This window comes from Oxyura jamaicensis, chromosome 5 (assembly GCF_011077185.1).
Source record: "Oxyura jamaicensis isolate SHBP4307 breed ruddy duck chromosome 5, BPBGC_Ojam_1.0, whole genome shotgun sequence".
In the NCBI taxonomy this organism is placed as follows: domain Eukaryota; kingdom Metazoa; phylum Chordata; class Aves; order Anseriformes; family Anatidae; genus Oxyura; species Oxyura jamaicensis.
Window position 1 is genome coordinate 56819285 of NC_048897.1, and position 23791 is coordinate 56843075.

Sequence of the window (23791 nt, forward strand, 5' to 3'; positions counted from 1 at the left end):
TTGAGAATTAATAGATGGGAGAAAAGATAAAATAGACATATCCATATCACAAAGCTATCATGTTGGAAAGAATGGTAATTCATTGTATCAGAAATAAATATATACAAAAGAGAAATCTAGAAAGGGAAAGACAAAATGAGAGGGAAAAAAAAAAAACAGTGGAACAAACACATATATTTTTAGTTTTCAAACGTTCAAAAATTTCTGGCATTGATGTGCTCTATAAAATGAATGCAAAACCCATTCAGTGCTACTTCAAACAAAAATGGCAGTGCAGTTTTCAAACTGTGAATTTAATTTACGTACTTTGAGTGTTTCTAAGTGTTATACTATGTCTTAATAGGATACAAATCTCAAAGATGATAAAAACACACGCTGTTTGTTATTACACCCTTTTGGGTGTGGAATAACAGTTTTTTATTTTCTTTCAAATGCAAACTTTCTCACAGAAGGACTTCTGAGACTCCTTAATGCTGTGTGTTAATATTTTTTAGTTCTAGATCATTTTAAAATACATTGTTAATGAGACAAATTTCTGTATTGATGTTCTTTAAACCTGCAGATAAAACTCATTGTGTTAGCATTAATAGTATGGGACATGTTTATTTGGTTACTCATCTGCTCTTTGTGTACTTTTTTACTGCATAAGAAATACAAATTTAAGGTAAGGTCATTCTGGCTTATCTAGAATTTCCTCTTAAACCATCCTACCAGAGCTATCTTGGCTATGGTTTAAGAATACAAATTCCAGAATTGACAAAATCCTGAAATTTGTATGCTGAAGAGTATTTTCTTTTATCTGGAGGTGTTGTGAATTTGGATGAACATGTTTACAACCTGTCTGAGGTACAGTTAAATATTTTTCTTTTTGTTAAGCACTATAAGAGAAAAAGCAGGCCTTGAGCAATTAATTCCCGATTTCTATCATTTGTTTTAAATCTTTTATTTCATTGCTTGCATAACAGTATCACTATATAAGTTCTTAAAATAAAAACATTGTGATTCAGAAACAAGTATCTAAAAGTTAGCATTAGTCAAAATATGGAGAAATTATACCTTTTAATCTGCTTTTGTGTTGTCATTTTTTTTAAGTTTCATCTACATAGGAAACTTTGAAATACTATGACATTTGATGCTTTTACATTTTGACATACCACTCTGTAAGCATACAGTTTGAGCCATACCATAACCCTGAGTTATAATGCCAAAAAGCCATTTATAGATTTAAAAGCTGCCATCTTCATGCTATAAATACCCAGTGCTGTCACTGAAAAGAAGTAAATGAATAAATCTGAGTCTTTTAGCCTCCCTCTTGTTAAAGACAAGGTTTTACAGCAATGTTTACTTGGCATTATAATATAAAATGTTCTGTTAAAAAAAAATCAATCAGATTACTGTACATAACGTTTTCATCTTTCATTATCTACTTAAAACAATGGTAAGATATTAGTATTAGTAGTTTGTTGTTACCATTAATGCACAAAATCCCTGCATTGTGTTTGAATTAAGACTGCTATGTACATCAAAACTGAAATTTGATTCCACTGAAATCCATGGGACCTTCAAAACCTAAAAAGCGCAGAAATGAAAAGATTTGACTATCGATACTAGTCTTCCTTTACTGTATAACAGAGACACAATCAGCCGGTATGGAACACAAACACATTGCAGAGAATATGGTAGAGAATTCATAGGTGTGCTCTTATTCCACACCGCCTTGCCCTAATGAAATCCCTGATTTTCTGCCAGACCTATTCCCAGATCATATATTCTCTCCCTTAGTGAGAGTGCACATTCTGGAGTTTGGAAGGCACAGCTAAAACATTATCCTTTACATGAAGTAAACACAGTATGCTACATTTCTGACTGTAGATGTGGGGTTAATAGCAAGCTGTGACTTGTTAAAATACATAACGCTGACATTCTTCCGTTTTCATTTTCTTACTGTTCTTGCCTTTGTACTTCATATAACCAGAGTAAACATAATAAAGTGATTTTAGGATGGTAAACACATAGGTTCTTCTTTTTTTTTCTTTTTTTCTTTTTTAAAGGTACTTAATGATTCAGGTTCACATATATTAAAGAAACACATCATCATTAAGTCCTCTGGTTAGACAAAGAACAAAATGGCTGATTGGTTTTATGGAGAGTACAGAAGAAAAGGTAACTGTTGTTTTCCTTTGTTAAAAGATCTTCATTGTTGCCCATTCTTCAGCTTCTTCAGCTTTTTCTTAGGCAAGTATAATAATTTCCAGAATTTCTTGAAGTAATTTCTGATTCGTCAAAGACCATCTTCATCTAAAACACTAAGATTCATGACCTTACCAGAATCCATTCCCAAGGCCCCTCAGTGGTTTCAGAAAACATTACTGAAGGCATATATCAAAAGGCAGTCTTGTATTCTAGTCCTGAGCTTTTCAAAAAGTCTTAAAAGTTTTTGCTTGTTTCTTTGACAGAGAATAATAGTATTTTTTTCTGGTAATTAACCAAGCCTAGAGGGACAGTGAGACTCACACTATACCAAATATAAAAATTTGCTTTTCTGTAATTTTAGTTTAGTTTAAATAGGATTTCATGAAAATCTCACAAAGGTTTTTTACACAAATTTTCTTCTGTAATCCTGTAAGATTTAAATGGTGCACCTCCTTTGTCCTCCAGCAATAAAGGTTCAGTCTTGATGGTATTTACATTTCCATACACAGGCCCCTGTTAGTACAAAGATTTACTTTAAGCATCCAGAGACAGAGATTTTCCACGTCTATTGTTTTTCATCGTGGATCATTCTGCTATGTTCCCACCTACCTCTGTGGTATCTTTGTTTATTCTTATTACCTTCTTCCATGATGTAACTATTATAACTCAACCTTTTATTTAACTTGTTTTTATTAACACCCAACACATGAGGAAATGGATGAAAGTAAATGTAGGTAGTTTGAAGAAAAATAGTCAGTTCAGAATAAATTCTTTATTCTAACATTATAAACTTTGTCATTGGTTCTCTGAAAACCCAGGAAAGGGAGTTGAAAAGAGTGAAAATAAAATCACATTATCCTTGATGACTTCAGGCAGTTTAAACATGACATCTGGTTCTTCGCTTGTGGACATCTGCAGAAAACTAACAGAAGTCAATTTCCTGTGGAGAACAACTTTTTGTCTGAGTGGTATGTACTCTCTGTGCTCCCTTTCTCTTCTGTAGTGTATAGACAGACAAGATATGCTCGAAGCTGCCCTCCTGTGAAATGGCTGGCTGGTGTGTGTGATACAGGCCATCGAGGGGCTGCCTCTGGGGAAGCAAAAGCATCAAGTAATGATGCCTTTCCTCAGGGAAAAATCCGGGTCTGTCTCATCTACCCTATGTCCTTTTTCATGTAATTTTTTGGCAAGGTAATATACCTGAGTCCTTTACGTGGATTGGAATTAACCATTGGATCTGAAAGATGTTATGGGGAAGGACCAACAGATAGACAGATCATTGCAGTGGCATAAGCTTTATTTCCATAGGTAATGAGGCTGATTTTCTGACAGTTTTCATTGATTTTCTGATAGTTTTCGCTTATAAGAGTAAGAACTTTAAACTATTTTTACATTAATAAGATGTTATAATAGCATCTTCGCTGCCTTACAAAAGTGACTAATGATAGAACAGTTCATGTAATAGAAACAGTTAAAATAAATGCAGATATTTTTCTTCACTTTCAAGGATTTTGGTAAATCTGCACTCTTTCATGGAACTTCATTAGGGCATTTATCTTCAATTATTTGTCTATAGTTGAATCTCCATAATTTGTCACTCTGCATCTTTTTAAAAGAATTTTTAAATTAAAAATTTAAATTAAATATTTTTCCATAGTAATAGTGATTATACTAACTAGCTACTATGAATTCATATTTATCCATAGGAAACATAGACAGTAGAAATATTGTATTTATTTTATGATACATTTAGAAAAAAAGAGCCATTTGTCTATAAAATAACACATTTTTCACTGATCTGCGTGCCAAGAAACTCAGAAAGAGAAAGTTACGAGGTTGATATTGTTAAGCACTCTGTAATGCACATTGTTACAGATTTAGGAATTTATGCTAAGTATATTAAGTATTATATTAAGTATTTTTTGAAAGTCCAAATTTATTCATACAGTTCGGCATTTGGGCACTTTTTTGACCTACGGAAGCCTTTGTAACACACAACATTATTCCCATACAGATTTTTTGTGAAACAGGAATTTGAAGAATAGTATTGCCCATGTCAGGAAATGAACTATTAGAAAGCAAGTTAAATTATGCATTTTAACAAATGAGGTGTAATGTGTGGGCTTGGTTAAAACAGAAGAATATAATTCACCATAATCTTTATAAATACATGAGGTAACTCAAGGCAAGTGGCAAGCAGTTAATATTTAAGTTTAGTAAACCTCAGTGTGGAAAAAAATCAGCAGTTTAAAAAATACAGTTAAACACAGCTGTGTTTAACACTGTGTACCAGCATGGTTGTCACGTAAGAGCTACTCTCCTAGGACAGTAGTGGAAAGCACAGGCAATAGGAAGAAAGTAAATTGGGGTTATTTTCAAGCACCTAATCCCTTATCCAAAACTATATCCATGAATAGTGGGAAAAGGCCTTTGCTGTTGCAGAACAAGACAGAAGTTAAACACAAAATATAAAGAAGGTGACTTTTTTTTTTTTTTCTAACATCTGAACAAAAGTTTCCAACATATTAATCCTTGGATTAATTCAAATACAAATCCAATGAATAGATTATTTGCTCCTTTTGCTTAGTCTGAACAGAATGATATCTCTGTATTTACAAGAGCTTTATTTTCCAGAAAACCTCTTTTTAGTTTTGCCTTACAAATCACTTTTTTAGTATTTCAGGCTCAGTAACCTGAAGAGTATAATTTCCATCTCAGAGGAAAGACTGACAGCCTTTAAACCAGCTATGTTGGTTCACGCAAGAAGCCCTATCCAGCCTTTAATAGTGAAACCCTGCGGAGGCTGGACAAAAAAGAACTCAGGAACAAATGAAACTCATTCCAAATGCACTGTATACAGAGGTATTTTGATATACTTTGTGTGAATATTCTACACTATAAAATATTCTTAACGTTGTTAAAGAACTTTACCGATTTTTTTGGTTTTTAAAGATCCCAATGATTAATTAAGAAGATGCTATATTACATTATTTCTAAGGGGCTTAACAAAATACTCTAATATACATACAATTTAAAGCACAAAAATGTTTCAATTGACTATAAGTCTAGACCTATGACCTTTAAAAAGATTAAAAAATAGTCATACAGACATGCGCATGACTAATTACATATAGGACAGTAAAACAGGACTGATTTCCATGCTAACAAATCCTTAGGGTAACTGTCAAAACATGAAAAGAGCAAAGAGTGGAGTGCTGTTTACTTTAGAGGCATTTCGAATGTAAAATGTAATTTTCATCCATACGGATAAGCAGTCAATATTTTAGTACATGGTCATGCAGAGGATATGTGATCAGATCTTAAGCCATGATATATGTATGTAGAAGGTGTAGTAGGGAGGATTTTTTTATTCTTAACTTTTTATTCTTATATGTATTTCTTTTTTTTTCTTTGGAAACATTTTAATCAAAACTGCATTGCAATTGCATGGTTTAAAAGAAACAACAACTGGTGCTAATAACCTTAATACTGTGTAGCCTGTTGATGTGTTATGTAGTTTATTGATGGTGTTAACATCATGAAGAAAGGCCGAACTAAAGATAACAAATGATGCTTCTAGATCAGATTGGAGAGATTAGCTAAGCATATGGTGTACAATATAAACTGTGCACAATACATATTTCTATCCCAAATATGGAAGGCAGAGGAAAAGCAACAGTTTTGTAATTGAGCATCGTGTCAGTGTGCTGGGTCTGTCTGGGATGGAGTTAACTTTCCCTGCAGCAGCCCACACAGTGCTGTGCTCTGCACTCATAGCTGGAACAGCACCGCTATCACACCAGTGTTGTCTGTTGCTGCGCAATACTGGCATCTCATCAAGACTCCCTCCAAGCCCCAAGAGCCAGCAGGTTGGGGGTGGGCAAGTGATGGGGAGGGGACATCACCCTTACATGTATGGAGGCCATGATTCCCAGGATGTGGCCGAACATCGCTTGATGATGGGAAGTAGAGAGTAACTTTTTTTTCTTCTCTCTCTGTGCTTCTGCATGGCTTTTTTTTTTTTTTTTTTTTCCCTTTAATTAAATTATCCTTATCTCAAACCTTGAGCTCTTTGTGTCTTATTTTCTCCCCCTTCCTCTTTGAGGAGGGGGAGTGAGAGAGCAGCTGTGGTGGAACTCAGCTGCCACCAGAGTAAAACCACCATAGTCAGCAATAGCTGTTTTCTCTAATATAAAATGGGTAAAAATCTAGCCATGGAATATAAATGAAAAATGAAATATCCTAATTATAGGTAAGCAATGTTTGGACCATCTGTTGGCCATCATCAACTCTTGTCTCAGTTGTATAAAATATCACTCTGAGATGCATTCAGCTTAGCATATATGTTCTTTCTTTGACATACCACTGGAGTATTTGAAATGGATTGTTTCATTTATTTATGAAGTCTAAAATCTCAAGAGAAATTTGTGATAATTTATTTCTCTAAATTTTTCACTTTATTGACATATTACTCAGAGTTGCAATCCAAAGGAAATTTTTCATTATTACTTAAACTGCCATCACCTGAACGGAGATGTCTGTATGATCAACCAGCTGCAAAAAGAGTTGTGCTTATCTGAACGGTTATAAACATGACCATAGAACTTATGCCTCAGGAAAAATAATTGCAGAGGTAAAGATACTAAAAAAGAGATCTGATTGTCAAAGACAGCGCCTTGCATCACAGAGCAGCTTACAAGATTCAGGTCTTGTTGGAAAAACATGGAGATTCAAGGATTGATTACTAGATTAATTCCATAGATTACTATAGTGCAGTCAGACTAATGAGAACTTCACTAGGGAAACCGTTTTGTTTGTTAACAGCAATCATGCAGGTCTGTTACCATGAATCCAGAGTAAAATGAATGACATGGGCTATAAGATACAGACAATAAGGTATAGTTAGTTTGGTGGTTATTCTAAAAATCTCTTGCCATGATTTTTTTTTTCAGATTCATTCTACCTCCATGATTGTGTCTAGTACTAACTTGTTGCCTTCTTTGTCAGCTTTACAGTCTTCTTACAGCTTTCAGTCCTCCCTCATCTTTTCATTATGATATGGCCAGTAAAATTTCTCCATATAGATGAAATCTATTTCCAAGGATACCTTTGTTAAGTTACAGTCTCCTGCTACTTAAGACATCTAATTCTACAAAGGAGCTTGATGACCATATACTTAAATGTACGGCAATACTTGCACCTTTTCAACCTGTTTCTGAGAGCTTGAAATCATATTCACTTTCTTTGCTATAAAGCATACTGCTTTATGTATTTGGTTAAATACATTTTATGAAAGCCTGCAGGAAACTTACAGCAACATCTTCATTGCAATAGTTACGTAATTTTAAAAATTTGTGATGGACTTATCCGCATGCTCAGAAAAAAAAAATAGTTGCCTGCTAGAAGAAAAGTAAAATAAGACAATTCTTTTTCCACCTGATAGATTACATCTAGTTACAATTCTTGAGGATTGGTTACTTCCCAAAAATTGTGTTAGAAAGCAAGTTTGAATTTGCTGGCTATGTGAGATATAGCTGTGCTCCAGCAGCAGCTCACCTTTAGTCCAATGAAGTATAAGAACAAATACTTGCAGCTCTAGATCTTACATGTGAATAAGGTGATTTTTTTTTTCACCAGGTTATCATCTTTTCTACTATTTTGATCATCTGTCTTTTATATTGCCTTATCTGTGAATTTGTTATATTTATTTCTTTTGAGGAATTTTGAAGGAAAATCCTACTCTCTATTTATGATGTGAGGGTATTAAAATATGACAAAACTAAAGGAGCAAAGGTCATTTGTTTGTGTATGCATTAGAATGAAATATTACCTTCAATATTTGCTGAGTTATTACTGTACTTAATGCATAGATCTGAGACCTAGGTGATCAGGGTCACCGGCATTATCAAGAGTTGCATATAGCTACCCGTGAAATCACTGCTGTCTCTTCCTCCTATGTAACTTATGGTCTCACCCTGACCTGCAGCTGCCTGCATCTCCTCTCCTGAATCGCTGTATGCATTGCAGCCAGGTTCTGCCCATTGTCTGTTGAGCCACAAAAAGTGACTCTAAGCCTGGCATTAAAGCTTTATTTCATTCTGCTCTGCTACCCAGGGGTTCAGGAGGACAGCCACTCTCTTGGCCCCTTGCTCTGCCCTTGGAATCAGGGGAGCTCTGACAGAGGCCAAGTGTAGGCCTCAGCAGAGGAATGGACTCTGTCTGGGACCAAAACTGTCTTTCTAGATGTGTTGGCACAATCCATGAATTATGCTGACTTTATTTAACACTTCACATCTAATGTCTGATAGGAAATACTGAAAACAATATTATAAAGCGATTTATTATTCTTTATGTAAACATATACGTGCATATGCATTCCTGTGCATTCCCATACATTCAAAATTCAAGCATTCTCTGCTTATCCCTTTCTTGAATGCCAGTTTGACTAATTTGGGGGAATAAAATGTGAAGTTGCAAGAATGTAATGATCTATTCCTGAAATTTGTCAAATAATGACCTAGATCACCTTCTTGGCCAGAATGAACTGGCCAAGACATCCAAACTACCATAAAAAGCATTCATGTTGATATGTTATTTGAAAAATATTTTAACTTACAAAATTTATATGTCTCTGTCTATGGTGGTAACTGTAAAACAACATCCTCGATCATTTCTGCTAATCTCATATTGCATGGATCAAATCCAAACCATTTTCTTATTCAAACTCTCGTTAACAACTGTAAAAGGTTTGTGTAAGACTTGAAGTGTGGGTCTTGACTGAGGGTCTGTGGCAAGAGGTATTGTAGCATTTCTTTTACTGGAGCGAGTTCTCTTACACCATTATATGCCATTATTATTATTTTAATTTATAATATTTATGCCTTAAATAAAGACTTGATTTTAAGTTGCTGCACCAGCAGACATAATAATATATTTGTATTTTCTTTTTCATCTGCTAGATAACCACACCTTTTAGCTAAATGCACAACAGCCTGCTAAAGCTCTTTGTACACGAGACAGTGAACTGCACAAGTCATGAGATGAGGTAGAGAGAGACATGGTTCTGTTTGTTTCTTCAGGAGAACCTTTTATGAGCAGAGAAGGGAATTAATTAATCAGATTTGTCCTTCTACAAAAATTATACAAGTTGCAAAGTCTTGCCAGATGGCCAGTGCATGTTATTGAAAAAGAATGGACTATAACTTAACTGCACACAGTGGTAAAATCTGAATCCTTTTGAAATTCTTCATCTAAATATAAATTTAGACTTCATATAAATTTAAAATTTCAGTAAAAGTATCTTTCTTTAACAAACTGCATTTTAAATTGTAATTTGGCTTAAGGCAATTAATTTCTCAAATTTTATTTGATCTTGCTTTTTCCCTTTAACGGTTACTTCTGGTATTATTGACATTTGCATTACAACATATCCTTATTGCAAGCAATTCATCAGTTTGGCGGCTGGTTGCTAAACTCCTAAACTTATATCGTCTTCAACTGGCCTGACCATCTGATAAAACAAAGTTATAGATTAAGGAATGTTCCCTCTGTGATTCCTTGGCTTTTGAAAGGCAATACCATCATTCATCAATCTGGATGTTCTTGAATTTTATTGTAATTCGACTTAATGGAGTAATGATGAGAAACTGAGTGGGAGCAATGGATTCATACTTATCCTCTGAAATAAAAAATAAACAGTATCGGAATTAAATAGCAAAGGATATAGAAATTACAACAGATTTCATTGATGTCTTATTCTCTAACAAAATGAAATATATTCCATTCTACTGATATTCCTGTGGTAATTGGTATCGCCAGTCATATTTCCAAGGAGCACCGTACGAGATTCACCAGAAAGGAATAGTGAATGACTGCATGTGAGGAGCATAGACAGAATTTCCCCTCGTTTATTCAAGATTGAACACAATAACCAAGGAAAACTGATGTAGCTAACCAATTCTGACTTGTGTAAATTGATACGGGATGGAGCTGTCATCTCCTAACCAGATTAAGTTTTTTCTTTAGGCCATTTTTAATCCAAGTTCCTTCATGAAGTTTTACTTGAGGGCAAAATAAACTGCTTGGTGTTCCACTACTAAACTATTGATTTAATAAGATGACCAAAAGATAATCATCCACTGGTAACCAAGCATTTTAGTTGTATGTATTTCTGTGAATGCCTTTTCACTTGTCCTTCACAATATTTTGGGTAGTATAAGTGAAACAGGGACTAATCACTAGTTTGCTTTAAATATGGATGTAATGTTATGGCATGGTTGTTTAAATTGCTGTGATGTGGGAAAACTTGGAATATAGTCATTAATATAAAAGACACCTAGGTAGAAAAGTAATTTTTATTAGGTGCCTTACAAGGTAACATCTAACTGCATATGAGATTGAAGGAACTCATGCTAGAAAATGCAGGAAATGCAGCAGCAATACTTACAGACAACTAAGAAAGTAGATTGACCTTTAGTGTGGTCAGAAACTTGAGCTCTACATTGTACTAAGATTCAATTATAAATTTTTCACTCATCCTAAATTATCAGTGATAGTTCTCAATTATCATTTCCGTTACGCTGAACTCATTTACATTCCCGATGCATTATGGTTGTCAGCATTTTTCTGGGTTTACTGCTTCGTACTTCAATTGGAGGCTTACAGTTTTATATCTCCCTGTTTTTCAGCCTCTATAGCTTATAATATTACAATCCCCCTTATGCTAACTTAAATCTACCTAATATCCCAATAACGCTTGAATTCTAAAACCTGATTATCCCTTCCACTTCTGTAAGGGATGAAATGATGATCCTCTTTTGAGAGGTGATGAAAGAGCAATAGCAATAATCCTAGATTTTTTAAGACTCCACCAGAACTTTGTGTAGTCAGAGGTCCCCAAGATTTTGGGAAAATCATAACAAAACGTAACAAACTATTCATTTCTGAAAATGGTTTCAGGACTAAAATGTTCAAGCAGCAAGATGCTATTTGCTACACGGATCTCCTATGGTTCTTTTTTTCTAGCTGTTCTGCAGAGATAATTAGTCTGCGGGAATGGCATGAGTGATCACATAGGAAAGAGTTTTAGGGTAGGGCTAAATAACACTGAATGCCTTCCCTCCCAGATTGTGACTATTTTTCCATATTATTTGGGTCCAAGAGTTCTTTCTCTTTTCTTTTCAAATGTGAGAACAGAACAATCTACGAACTCCAAGAGACAATTTGATCTGTTGTTTTTTTAATCTTCTTTTCTACTATGATTTATTTCTCTTTATGTATCAGCTTATTTCTCTTTGCATGCAGCTGTCAAAAAAATACAAAATTGTTTATTATTAAAATGATCAATAGGAGACATACTACCTGACTGAAATTCTGATTCATTTCCTTTAAATTCTATAGCAGCTTTTAGTCTGTAATCTGTAGGTCAACCAAGATATTTTAAGTTAATATGTATTCCTGATATTTTGTCCTGTCATCTCACTGTATTTTTATTTATAAAATATTATGTGTTGTTGTACCGAATACAAACTAAATATATATAGTATATAATAGTCATCTCTTTATAAACTTTGATTTTAAAATGTACAAATCTTAATTGTTATGCCAGCGTCCAAAAGCAGCGAGATCCAGCTGCTACAAATACTGTTGTTCTTCCTCCAGGGAAATCTAACAGCCAGATTTTTTTGAAATAGGAATTTTAAACAGAATCTAGAAAAGATATGTGGACACTATTTTTTTATTTATAGTTAGAAGTGATTTATTCCATCACTGCGGTACATCAGTAGTAGCTCTATACAGTTCATGAACTGCTATGAACTTCATAGTAATACAGAATTGATTAAAAGGATTCTAGAAGTGTAATGAAACATTTGAAAAGTTTATCCTGAACACAGAAGTAGACCTGATAACTGAAGATCTTTGACTTCATTAGAAATATGTTTTCCATTCTATAAAAGTAACATGCTTTACATTTTTACATGCATGACAACATTCAATCAAGTGAATCAAAAAGAAATTTTGCTGGTATTGTTATGGAATTAACCCACGTGAAGTTCTGCCCTTAGCTATCATACCAAGTGGTGTCTGTGTGTCTGTCTGTCTTGTCAAGTAAGCTACAGATCCTTACTCCTAAATGCTTAATTTTTGAGGGTGTGGAAATATTCACTGTTATTAACCCTTTGGTTAAACCTTGCACTTATGGTCACGATTGCAAACTACCACAGCTTTTTTACAAACCTGGTAATTTCTAGAGGGCTTTTAAAAATTTGCATCAACTATTTGAAAGCCACAGATTAGATTCCAGTATTTTAGATGAATGAGAAACCATGTTGTTATTAAACTCGAAAGGTACTAACATCTCTGAGCTTGACAGCATCCCATGGAAGATATATTTCCTGCTGCTACAGAAACATTAAGGTGATCCAAAGGTAAATCAGCAGTGACAGATCAGTGACCATACTGCACACTCAGCATCCTCAAGAGTACTGTGTTTGTCTGCATATCTCATACTTTTCTTGTCTAAAGAGTTCTCATATCCATAATTAACGTGAGGGTTTGATAGCCATAAAGTGTTTATTTGCAAGGGGTTTTCAAGCAAAATAAAGAACAGCTCATGCTGTGACTGCCTCTCTTTCTGTAACTGGACTGCAGATTTGGACAGAGTGGCATATAAATTGAAGTCTGACACTTTAATGTTGCTGTAGCAGCTTCAGAACAAAATATATTGAAATCAATTACAGAAGAAGCTAAGATATGCATTGCAATATTGCAAAATATGCAAATACACCTCAAGAGCTGGTCGCTTCTTTATATCTAGAGACTTCCTATGTTTATATTTCTACTGACAAAAAAGAGTAAATCCATATTTATACATATAAATAAAATTTAAAATATTCATAATTTTAAAGGGAGATTATGTGTAGCCTTATGCCATGGCTTTCCTTCTTTGGATTGTGTTTTAAACAATATGTGATTACTGACAGAGGGGCAGAAATTGTTCTCTTTCTTTAATAAATCATAGGTGTTTTGGGATGGTTTGCTGTTAATGAAATGTTAGCATCAGCATGTTTGCTAAAAGAAGAAAACAATTTTGTTACTAACTACTGATTCTTAATTTTATTTTAAACAATGCCTAATTTAAGAATATGGAAAATATCTATTAATGCTATGATACAGTGACTATGATTATCATTTTCTATTAAAACCCAGACTCCCAGTTTACTTTCTGGATCATATTAGCAGTACCCATCTCTCTGCTTGAGGCATTAGGTAAGCAGCAGATGTGGCCCGTTTTGTGACAGATTGCTCAATATGTGAGTAGTAGCTGAGCAACTGACAGCCTTCAGTGTCTGTACATAAATTCTTCAATAATTTTTCCACTCTTAGTATCACGTTGGATACAATAATTTTGAGAAAATTTCAGACAGAAGCTGAAATGGATTTGGTCAAATCATTACAAGATATTTAACAGCTACGACATAGTCCACAGCATGTAAGCGATAGCAACAACAAAAATGCACATCTCAAAGATTTTTTTTCCATAAAATTGATAAAGAGGAGTGCTTTGTCTGTAACTGTGAGGCAGGTTCAAACTTGAGAAGATGAAAGAATTCACTCAGTGCTGAGAGCTTTGTCTAGTGAAGTTGTGTGTCCATTGTGCACCGCAATGAAATTAAGCTCACATCCTTGGCTAAACTGAAGCCTAAGCCTATTACCAAAAACTGAGCGAGCAAAAAAAGCATGGCAGAAGGAGTGGCAGCTTCAATGTACCACTTTATACCCAGGAAAAAAGGAAAATATAAAAAACAATACTACAAAGTAGCTGCATAAAAACAGAGAGGTTCATACATAGCTTACAGAACAGATCTTAGGAGAATGACTTTGCTGCCCTTAGAAGAATGTATCTCAGAATTGCACGTGATACTGCAAGATTTCTTCAGAGAACATTTTGCATTGAGGGAAATGCAAGTCGTTAACTGTTTTTGGTGCCTGTACACTACCATGGGAAGAAAAAAAAATGTTACAACGTGAGAAAAACTGGCAGTGTAAGCAGCAGAAATTCAGAAACTCTTACAATTCCTGAGAAAATTTTCTATCTGTTCTAGATAAAAAAAAATTGTCATGCTCAGGGTCAAGCGTGATGCAACAGAACCTTTAAGATTAACTGTTTCTTTAGTCAACTTGAAATTCTGATTGTCTTCACTGGGAATCTCCTGCTTAAAATTAAGGAAATTGTTAAGCATATGAGAATCAAGAACTAATCTTAGCTGCTTATGTGACTTTCATTACCGTATTGGTTAACTTCATAGTTGCTAATGTTGTTAGCCGTCTTGCCCCAAGACAGATTAGTGACTACTGAGGCTTGGTAATTCAGTTAGAAACCCACCTTATCACAATGATGTTCTGCTTGACATTGGTAGGCTATTATATTAAGAATTCATTCCCCACTGGGACATTAGCCTGGTATTTCAGGACTCCTCAACAGCTACGTTTTGAAGGATCAGCATCCTGCTCGTTATTACATCATTTTATGAAAGTAGCTTACCAGTAGCTACTATCTTTGCTATGAGAATACAGGAGATACAGATCAGTATGAATGACCGACCGCATACTGTGCTTTTGAGGGATTGCCTATGTTTTAGGAATGTTTCCAAAGTAACATTGGAATTTCACTTGAAGTCAGGGGGATGTCTATAGTCATTCTGTACAGCTGTTACTAACAGCTGTCCAAAGAAATGGTTACCTCTGTGCACAGGTTATTGAAGAGGATGGTAGGTGTGCTAAAAGATTACTTAGGCAGAGCCCTTCAGACATTGTGGCCCACATATTTGGAGCACAAGTTAAGCCAGAGCTCTATTCACTCCTTCACCAGCAACATTTCATGGATGCTGCACTTGATAGAGCAGTCCGGCACTAACAGGAGTTCTCCTGATCATGTTATCTTCTCTCTGACCTTCCCTTCCTTCTTGCAGTCTACACATCCTTGACACGGGCTGTGTTCTAAGAAGAGTTTTTAAACTAAAAGAGGGGAGATTTAAATTAGAGGTTAGGAGGAAATTCTTCACTCAGAAGGTGGTCAGGCAGTGGAACAAGTTGCCCAGAGACACTGTGGATGCCCACCCATACCCATGGCAGGTGGGTTGGAATTGGATGGGCTTTAAGGTCCTTTCCAACCCAAGCCGTTCTATGGTTTGTGGTTTGTAAACCACACTATAAAGTGTGGTCTACATATGCCCAGGTGAGATACTGCAAATGAAAAAAGCCCAAACATATATACACCAGCTGTGGGAATGAATATGTAAGAATGTAAGAATTCTTGTTATTTGTAAGTAACCTCCCTTTCTGAGGGACATTGTCATAGAAAAATCTACAAAAAATCCTATGTATTCTTATCCGAATATTAGTAGTAGTATTAGAGCACAATTAGTTTGAGCATCACATTTAATTAAAATTTGAAACACCCTCAATGTACTTCTTTTGTAAAGGAAACGCTAATTCCAAGGTACATTCTATTTTCAAAAAAAAAAAAGTAAAGATATTAAAGATACTAAATTAGGTGACTTGAAAAGATCTAAAATACATCAGTAGTTTCTTCTTCAAAGATCAGATTGAAAAAGCTACCATGATCATACCTACAAGAAAAAATGGTGTAACACTAAAAAGTTACGAGTTAGAATTTTTACTTGTCTTTTTTCCTTTGATGTAAAGAAAATCTTTTGAGATGAATGTGGACTTAAAAAACAGTGAAATTACTCAAGAAATATAGTAGAAGACTTAACCTTTTGACTTCTGCCAAATGTCCCAAAATCTACTGAAAATGTTCAAGGTGATTCAGTGAAATGATTTTTGAAGTGCTTTTGATTTAAAGTTTGACATTTGAAAAAAGTTATCTGCTCTATTAACTATTAGACCTTTTTCATAACAGTCATAAACATATTTAGGGTATCGCAATTACAAGGAGTATCATAAAATTCTGCTCAATGCCCCACATAATGGTATAAGGAAATAAAGTTGTATCTCCATTCTAATTACTGAAGTACCAGAGTCAATGAACTGAGAGCAGTGTCTTATGTTAATTTCTGAGGTAAAACTGGAACTGTCTGGTGTTTCTCTGTTATCTGCTGCCCTTGGTGGGGGGAAGAAGGTCCTGCCTTGTGAAGTTTACAGTACAAGGGCATAAGGGCTTTTTAGGCTGAATTCAGGGGCAGAAAGATGCAGAGGAAACAGCACATACAGAAGTAATAAAGAATTCTGATCTACGTTGCTATTGAATGTATGAACATTACCTAAGGAAACCAAAGATTAACAAAAATGTTGTTTAAATGATAATTGAATACTAATAGTTGTGTTGATTTATTGCGTTGACTCTGTCACCTACAACTGCATTGAATCCATTAATATAAGCTCTAAAATACACAAATGGATTCAAATATAATTGACTGTGTTACTATTACTATGGCTTTCATGCTTTAAGCTAGTTCTTGGAAAAACAAAAACAAAACAAAACAAACAACAACAACAACAACAAAAAACTCCTTTTAAAAAGCTCTCTACCATGTAATCAGTCCCCTCTGGCCTTTTCTTGGACATACAGAATAGATCTTCACTTGTCAGCAAAATAATTAAGCAAAAACATCTGTAAAAAAAAAAATGGAGGCTTTAGAAAAATGAAGATCATGACCCGACATAAAAGAAGAATGAACCAGCTCCGTAGTTCAGGTGGATCCAGGCTTCATCATCCTTCACCCCCTCATCCATGGAGCACTTCACATAACCCCCTTCTGGATGTGCCGTATAGGTAACATCTGCAAAGAATACGGGCATCACTCTAAAAACAGCTATGGTTCTTTGTTGTGTGCTAACTGCGAAGAGTTTCCAATTAGAATTACAGCTCATCAAGACTGTGCCAGCAGGCTTCTGGGTGGTTAAGCCTCCAATTTTAATTGAACTGCCTTTAGCTGGTGATAAAAGCTGTCTTTTTGAACAGGCAAACTGCATAGTTTCTGTAGTTAGTTAAATTCAAGTTGGGTTTGCATTCAGAATAATTACATGGAGTGGAATCTAATTGATTTAGTTGAAATGTGTATTTTATTCACCAAAGTGCTGGAAAATGCAATTCCTTTTTTTAGAGTATTCTGCCTTTTTTCCCCCATGTATTATTTCTCTTCTCTTTTTTTTTTTTTTTAATTATTATGTTTTTCTTTGCAAAATAATTAACGTGTAAGGAATAAGACATGAGAAGCGAAGAGTTCTCTGGTTGAAAGCCAAGGTGCTTCCGAGTTTCCATACAAATGGAAAAGCGGTTTAAAAACTAAACTTAATTCATAATATCCATCTTGTACTGCCAAAAACATTTAGCACTGTGTGAAATTTAGAGAAATACATTGCATTAATTTATCAGAGAGTAATACCAGAGGTTACCAGAGTTCCTCCAGCTTCCTATGCCACAGAAGAATGAACAAGGAAAGAGTATATTTCTCAAAATATTAACCAAGGAAAGCATACTTTTAGGACAAGTCCTCTTCAAGAGTAGCATGACAATCTTTAAAGATATTGTTCATCCACCGTGTTTAAATAGAAGTATAAAATAATCTGGGCCGGCCCCGCGCAGGGCAGACGGACACAATATATTCTTTAAATCTCATGTATTAAGCTGTATTAATAAAACATTTTAATTAAAGAGGTAGTATAAGGATACCTTTTAACTATTTCAGGATCTTTTTAAAATTCACAGTGTTGTAGGGCCAATCTGAAACTGCTCGTAATTGTATGTGGTGATGTAGTTAAGCTATTAGTGTTAATAATTGAGTCTATTGCTATCCAGCAAAACAGGTAAGCACACCTATTACTTTAAATGCTCCAATCATCTCCTCACTCATGTTTATTATATTCATTATATAAAGTGGTGATGAGCAACAAAGTATAGTTTGCCTTCTGTCTGCTTCACTGCACGAGCACGTCTGACAGCAAAATAATTTGCCTGTTTTATCCAGGCTCACTTGGCCAAGGGGTGCCATTTAGCTAGAGGCCTCATTTGCAGCTGATCAAATATGTGGACATGTCATTATTTTTCAATGATGGGGAGAAAGTAATTATTGATCTTCAGTTGCAAAAGCAATACACGGAGTGAAAAAAGGAATTTTAAGACATTCAGCAACAAAAGCTATCAAATGCAGCACAAATAATTCTCTAAATTATGCATGTACAAAAACTTCTTAAAAAATAGATTTGTTTATCCAGAATAATCAGCAGTTGAAAGCATGACAAATGAGTCACCTTCCAGCAAACCTGCTGTAATCTTTTCAGGACAGAAATGTTTGGGGGGAGGTACACAGAAGTCACTCTGAATGCACACGCCTAGAATAGTGCTCCAGGATTTATTTTTCAGAATCACAGTATCATTTCAAAGTATGTATCTCAAATGATGGACTATCTGCCACTCAGGATTATCTCAGCATAAGTGTGGGCAAACTGCTTTGACAATCCCTTTTGCAATGCTGGAGGAAGCCCGGACTTCAGCTGACCATTGTAATAAATAAGAAACAAGAAGAAACAAAACACATTGCAAAGTTGTAATGCAATATCATTAGTGATTACTAAAGTTTTTTGACTGTTTCTATCTCTTCTTTCTTAATGTTTGCCTTTTTTTTTTTTTTTTTTTTTTTTTTCCCTAGCAGTTAAGTTTGATGTTAATGGAAAACCCCTTTAAAACAATGATTACCCTATGAAGAAAAAGTGAGTGCACTCAAGTGGAAACGGAAGACTTATCGATCAGTTTTCAGGTAAGCCTTACTTGCCTGACACTTCACAACAAAGAAACGCATTTTTATTACTTGGCCAGATAGTTCAGATTGCTTTCATTCTTAATAAAGACCTCCTTTATAACATTTATAAAACTTTATTACAGTTATAATAATAAAATTGGATTTCAGAATTCACACGAGATCTTGAGGGGTATGAATCTATAAACTTTAAAATCATTATTAATCTTAATGCATCTATTCTGTTAAAATGTGTTTTTCTTCTAATTTCTCTGCAGATTTTAACAGTATTTGTTGTTTCTTTGGACAGATGAGAATTTCTTTGGCAATCATTCTAAAAGTTATTTGATTAAAAAAAAAAAAAAAAGTTGATGTTGTGAGTAGGAATTTGCAGGCACATTCTTCTGAGGAAATTAATTAAGGTAAATCACTGTATAGTTGATGTTACCTGGGCTCTCTCATGCACTAGACTTGTTTTAGGAAGCTAGTTACCATTCTTGTAAATGTGTAAAAAGTAACTAGAAATAAGTATTTGTGCAATCTATCTCAAAAAAATAGTTGTGAATTGTGCATGTTCTAAATTGTGTACTAAATTGATTCTAGAGATGTCAAAATTAAGTAGTAGGAAGAGACTGGAACGCTAGGAAGCAGGTGGCCACAGTACTTAAGGATATGCATCTGCCTGCAACATAGTTAGGGTGATTCCTCCAGAGGAATCCTCAGTGTGTGGACTAGCCCCTGAGGGGTCTTGTCCCTGTTAATTGGGATACAGCTGGAAGAGATTAACCTCACAAATTAGGTTTTTCAAGTAGATACCTAGGTGGTATGAGTATCTGCTTACAATGAAGTTTTGAAGTCTCTCTCACAAATCCTGTCTGGAGTTTTGAAGTTTAGTATAAGCATTTAAATATTCAAAAATAGACGTCTGCTGAAAAGTAGAAGACATATTTTAGTTCTAAATTAGAAAAATGCAAGTGAATTGGAATGAAGAGTGTGATTTAACTAGTATTAAGAAACCTTATTCATTTTAATTTGGTTTTAAATCTTCGGAACTCCTTTAAAACTACCCATTGGACTAAGATCCACAGAGATAGCCTTAGGAGGACAGGGGCCATTTTTAGTACTGCTTGAATACATCAGTATCCTTCTCGAGCTAGCTAGAGAAACCTAACTAGCTGAAGATTCAGTGACAAAATAATGTGATCATAGACATTCTTGGAAAGTTAAGAAGTGTTAATAAAATCATCAGTATCATCCAAGAGTATTTTTAACTGAGAGATGCTAGGCAAGATCCTCACCAGAGATAAATTAGAAATACTCCCATTAACTCAACTATACTATGACCTTGTAATTAAGAACAAATCTGTTTCTTTTCCTGGCTGTTTTTCTGGAATTAGGTCTCTGTATTATACAGATTCCAGGGTCCATTTACCATGTTATTCTGAAAATTCCCTACTTTTCAGATCATCTCTGAGTTTAAAGACTCAGATTCTACTTAGGGTATGACTCATCAAATGATCTATTCTTCTTTTTTTTTTTTTTTTCTTCCTAGAATTCCTGCTTCTCATGTTTCTTTCCTCAAATAAGGATAATGTCTTATTTCCAAAATCAGTACAAGTCTCAGTTTACACTAAATGGACTAAGGTGTTGTTGTTTTTTTCTGTTGAAAGTATGGGAAATCCTTTAGTGTTTCTGAGAACAGATTATAGCCAAAGTCATGTTGTCCTGAATGCTTTTTTTGTTTGTTTGTTTAAAAAATTATTACAAATAATTTTTTGATTATCATCATAGGTAGCATAATTCTGCACTAATGCTAGCCATGTAGTTATGTTACCGTTGAGTCCCAGCAACAGATGCAATCTTGGAAACTACTGACAATTTACAAATTTCATGTTCTTGTTTTCTCTTAAGTAATTAAAAGTTTTCTGCAATCCTTAGAATTCTGTTAGGTAAAGGCTGCACAAGACCAGTTATATAGTCAGGAGTATACAGCGACTGATTTCTAGAATCCATAACTGAAATCTTATATCCCCTGAATAGGATTGCCTATTTTAACTAGAAATTAAAATTCAGATTCATGGCTATACCAGCCTCCTTTATTACAAGTTTCTTGAACCAATTCAGAGAAACAGCACAAGATTCTGGATAGGGAATATTTGGCTAAAAAGAAAAAAAATAAAGGAAAAACAAAAACAAAACAAAACAAAACAATAAAAAAAAAAAGAAAACTGAAAGACTAATAAGATACCTTGGAGAAACTTCTCTGGCCCTTTTCTGTACTGTGTGAAAATATATACTGAAGAAGAGCATATCCAAAAGTATGACTAAACATTAGAATTTGAAAAAAAAAAAAAAAAAAAAAAACAAGATATGCATCCACTACAGCTGTATACACCTGCCTATGATTGGTTTCAGATCACAAATTTTCCAGTTGTAGTTCAATATTCTTAATCTAAATTATTTATTTATTTAGCAGAATTGGCTACTGCTGTGTTTCCTTTGGTTATGAGTTTTCTCAAAATCATCTGTTATCATGAGAAAACAGTTTTCAAAAGGTAACATGATATAAAAACTGAATAACTAGTACAGAACTGAAACGTAGTAAGGGATTAAGATAACTTCTAAGATAATATAAAACTGTATAAAATAATAGGATAATTTTATGCATTAAGAAAAAACATGTTAGTTTAATGCAATTTTTAACAGAGGCTTGATAAAGCTTTTATGAATATACAAAAGACTTGGCTCGAAGCTATGGCTCTTCAGCTTGTATTATTTAGTATGATTTCAGCAGGCATAAATCAATAGTCTAGACAAGTTGGGTTTGAATTTAAATAGTTTTGATCTCATTTTAAATTTTGGTTTAAGTTTTGAGGGTATATTAGAAAAAATAATCAAAAGAGAACAAATAAGAAATTCTTAAAAGACCCTTTGATTCTTGCTATGTTAGATCTCATTATTAAAGTATTAAAGAGAAATAATTTTCTACAGAAGAAAGCCAAACTTGATGCCCACAGTGTTCTATTGCATAGATAGCAGCAAGTGGACAGTGGTAAGTGCTTGATTTTCACATTATTAGAAGATAATTGACATTGATGGGGTTATTCTGCTGTAACTGGGAGGAGACTGAGGCCCAGTCTTTTGAGTTGTCAGTTTTAAAATCACGAATGAGAGCAGTTTTAATAAGAAAATTTTCTGTAACAAAACATAATTTGGATTATTCCAGAAGGCTGGGCCCTCTGACAGACAAAATATTTCCTGAAATTTCCTAGGCAAAAACCTGGAAGCATTATATAGAGGTGATAGGAGGAAATGCGTCTTCTAATTTTGGAAAACCTGTTATCTTGCATTCTTTTTAAAACCATTTAAACACAATGATGATGTAGAGATTTGTACTTATTACAGCATTTTTTAATTGGACATTACCATTTTTACCAGGCTGATATAAGGGAATGTTGAAAATAGGAGCTGCCAATACATGTCAAATAACCTCCAAGTAAAAGTATGGTAATTTTTAATTTTTTTCCAAGCAATTTTTTTTTTTTTTACACCAGATGTTACTTTAATTCCCTTGATAAAGGAAAGTATTTTCAAATAAGAAAATAATGATTTGTTTATACCTAATGAACCACTGAGAAGAGTAAGATCACACTTTTGCTGTTAAGCATGTCCCTATCTGGACCTCAACTTTTAAAGTGTCTTGAAATCACGTGCAGGTTCTAGCACCAGGCTTCTGTCAGAAAAGACTTATGGATCTAATAAATTATATAAAAATATTCGTAACGTAAAGTCCAGTTAAATAAATGGGTGTGTTTTTTTTTAACATGTCATTGAGTTTAGATCCATATCTAAAAATATAGTGAAATATATCCACTAAAATCAGCTCATACTGTGTGAAGCACATTCACGTGTCCTTCTGTAGTCAGCGTCAGAGCTTGAAGACCAAATAATGTGTAATACAAATTTAGCATTGGTACTGAACTTTCCAAAAAAAACATCAGTGTACATCTCGAAATCCCATCAGTCATTGATGAAGGAATTATGTTAAAATAGAGGAGCAAGTGTAGCCAGGAAGCAAGGTATTTGGCAGAATCTCTGGTGGACTTTAATAAAATGTGTACAGTTACTTGCCTACTTCGGAAACACTAAATTCATGCAAAATCTTAAATGCAAAGAAAAGATCCTTGTCCTAAAGGGTCACAGCTTCTTGTGCTACTTTTTTTTTTTTTCTCTCACTTAAATCATAAAAAGTATTCATTTAGCATGCTCAAGCAGAAATTGAACCTTTCTCCAGAGTTCCAACTACTCTGATTTAGTGTCTGATTTTGTAGCTCTTTAAATAAATACAAAATCTTGACATATTGGCATGTTTAATATATATGTAACAGTATATATGTAAGAGAAACTCTTAGTTTTATTTAGTTTGTAAAATATATTTCTTTGTTGCTTTAAAGGTGCAATAAAAAGTTGTTTTTGATAACAACTACCTTTTACGGGATGAAGAAGAGCGTGCTCTTGGTCCTAGTTATCTATCAGAAGTTGATAAATAGTTCCAATTCCTTCCTATATTTTTGTTACTTCAGTTACTGTGATGATGTCTGAATAGGCAGAGATTAGTTCCTTTAATTCTCATTTTAATCTTTGGTGGTTCTGCCATTCAGCAACTTGCAGGACTGGGCTCAGGAGAAAGACTGCTAGATATGAAAGGTTAAAAACTTTTTTTTTCTTCTTTTTCTTTAAAAAGAGGACTGCTGGGATTCAAGCTGCTTTTACGTTGATCATAATGCTTGTAAGATTCCCTATAGTGTATCAAATATTACAACAGTTATTAAGAACAC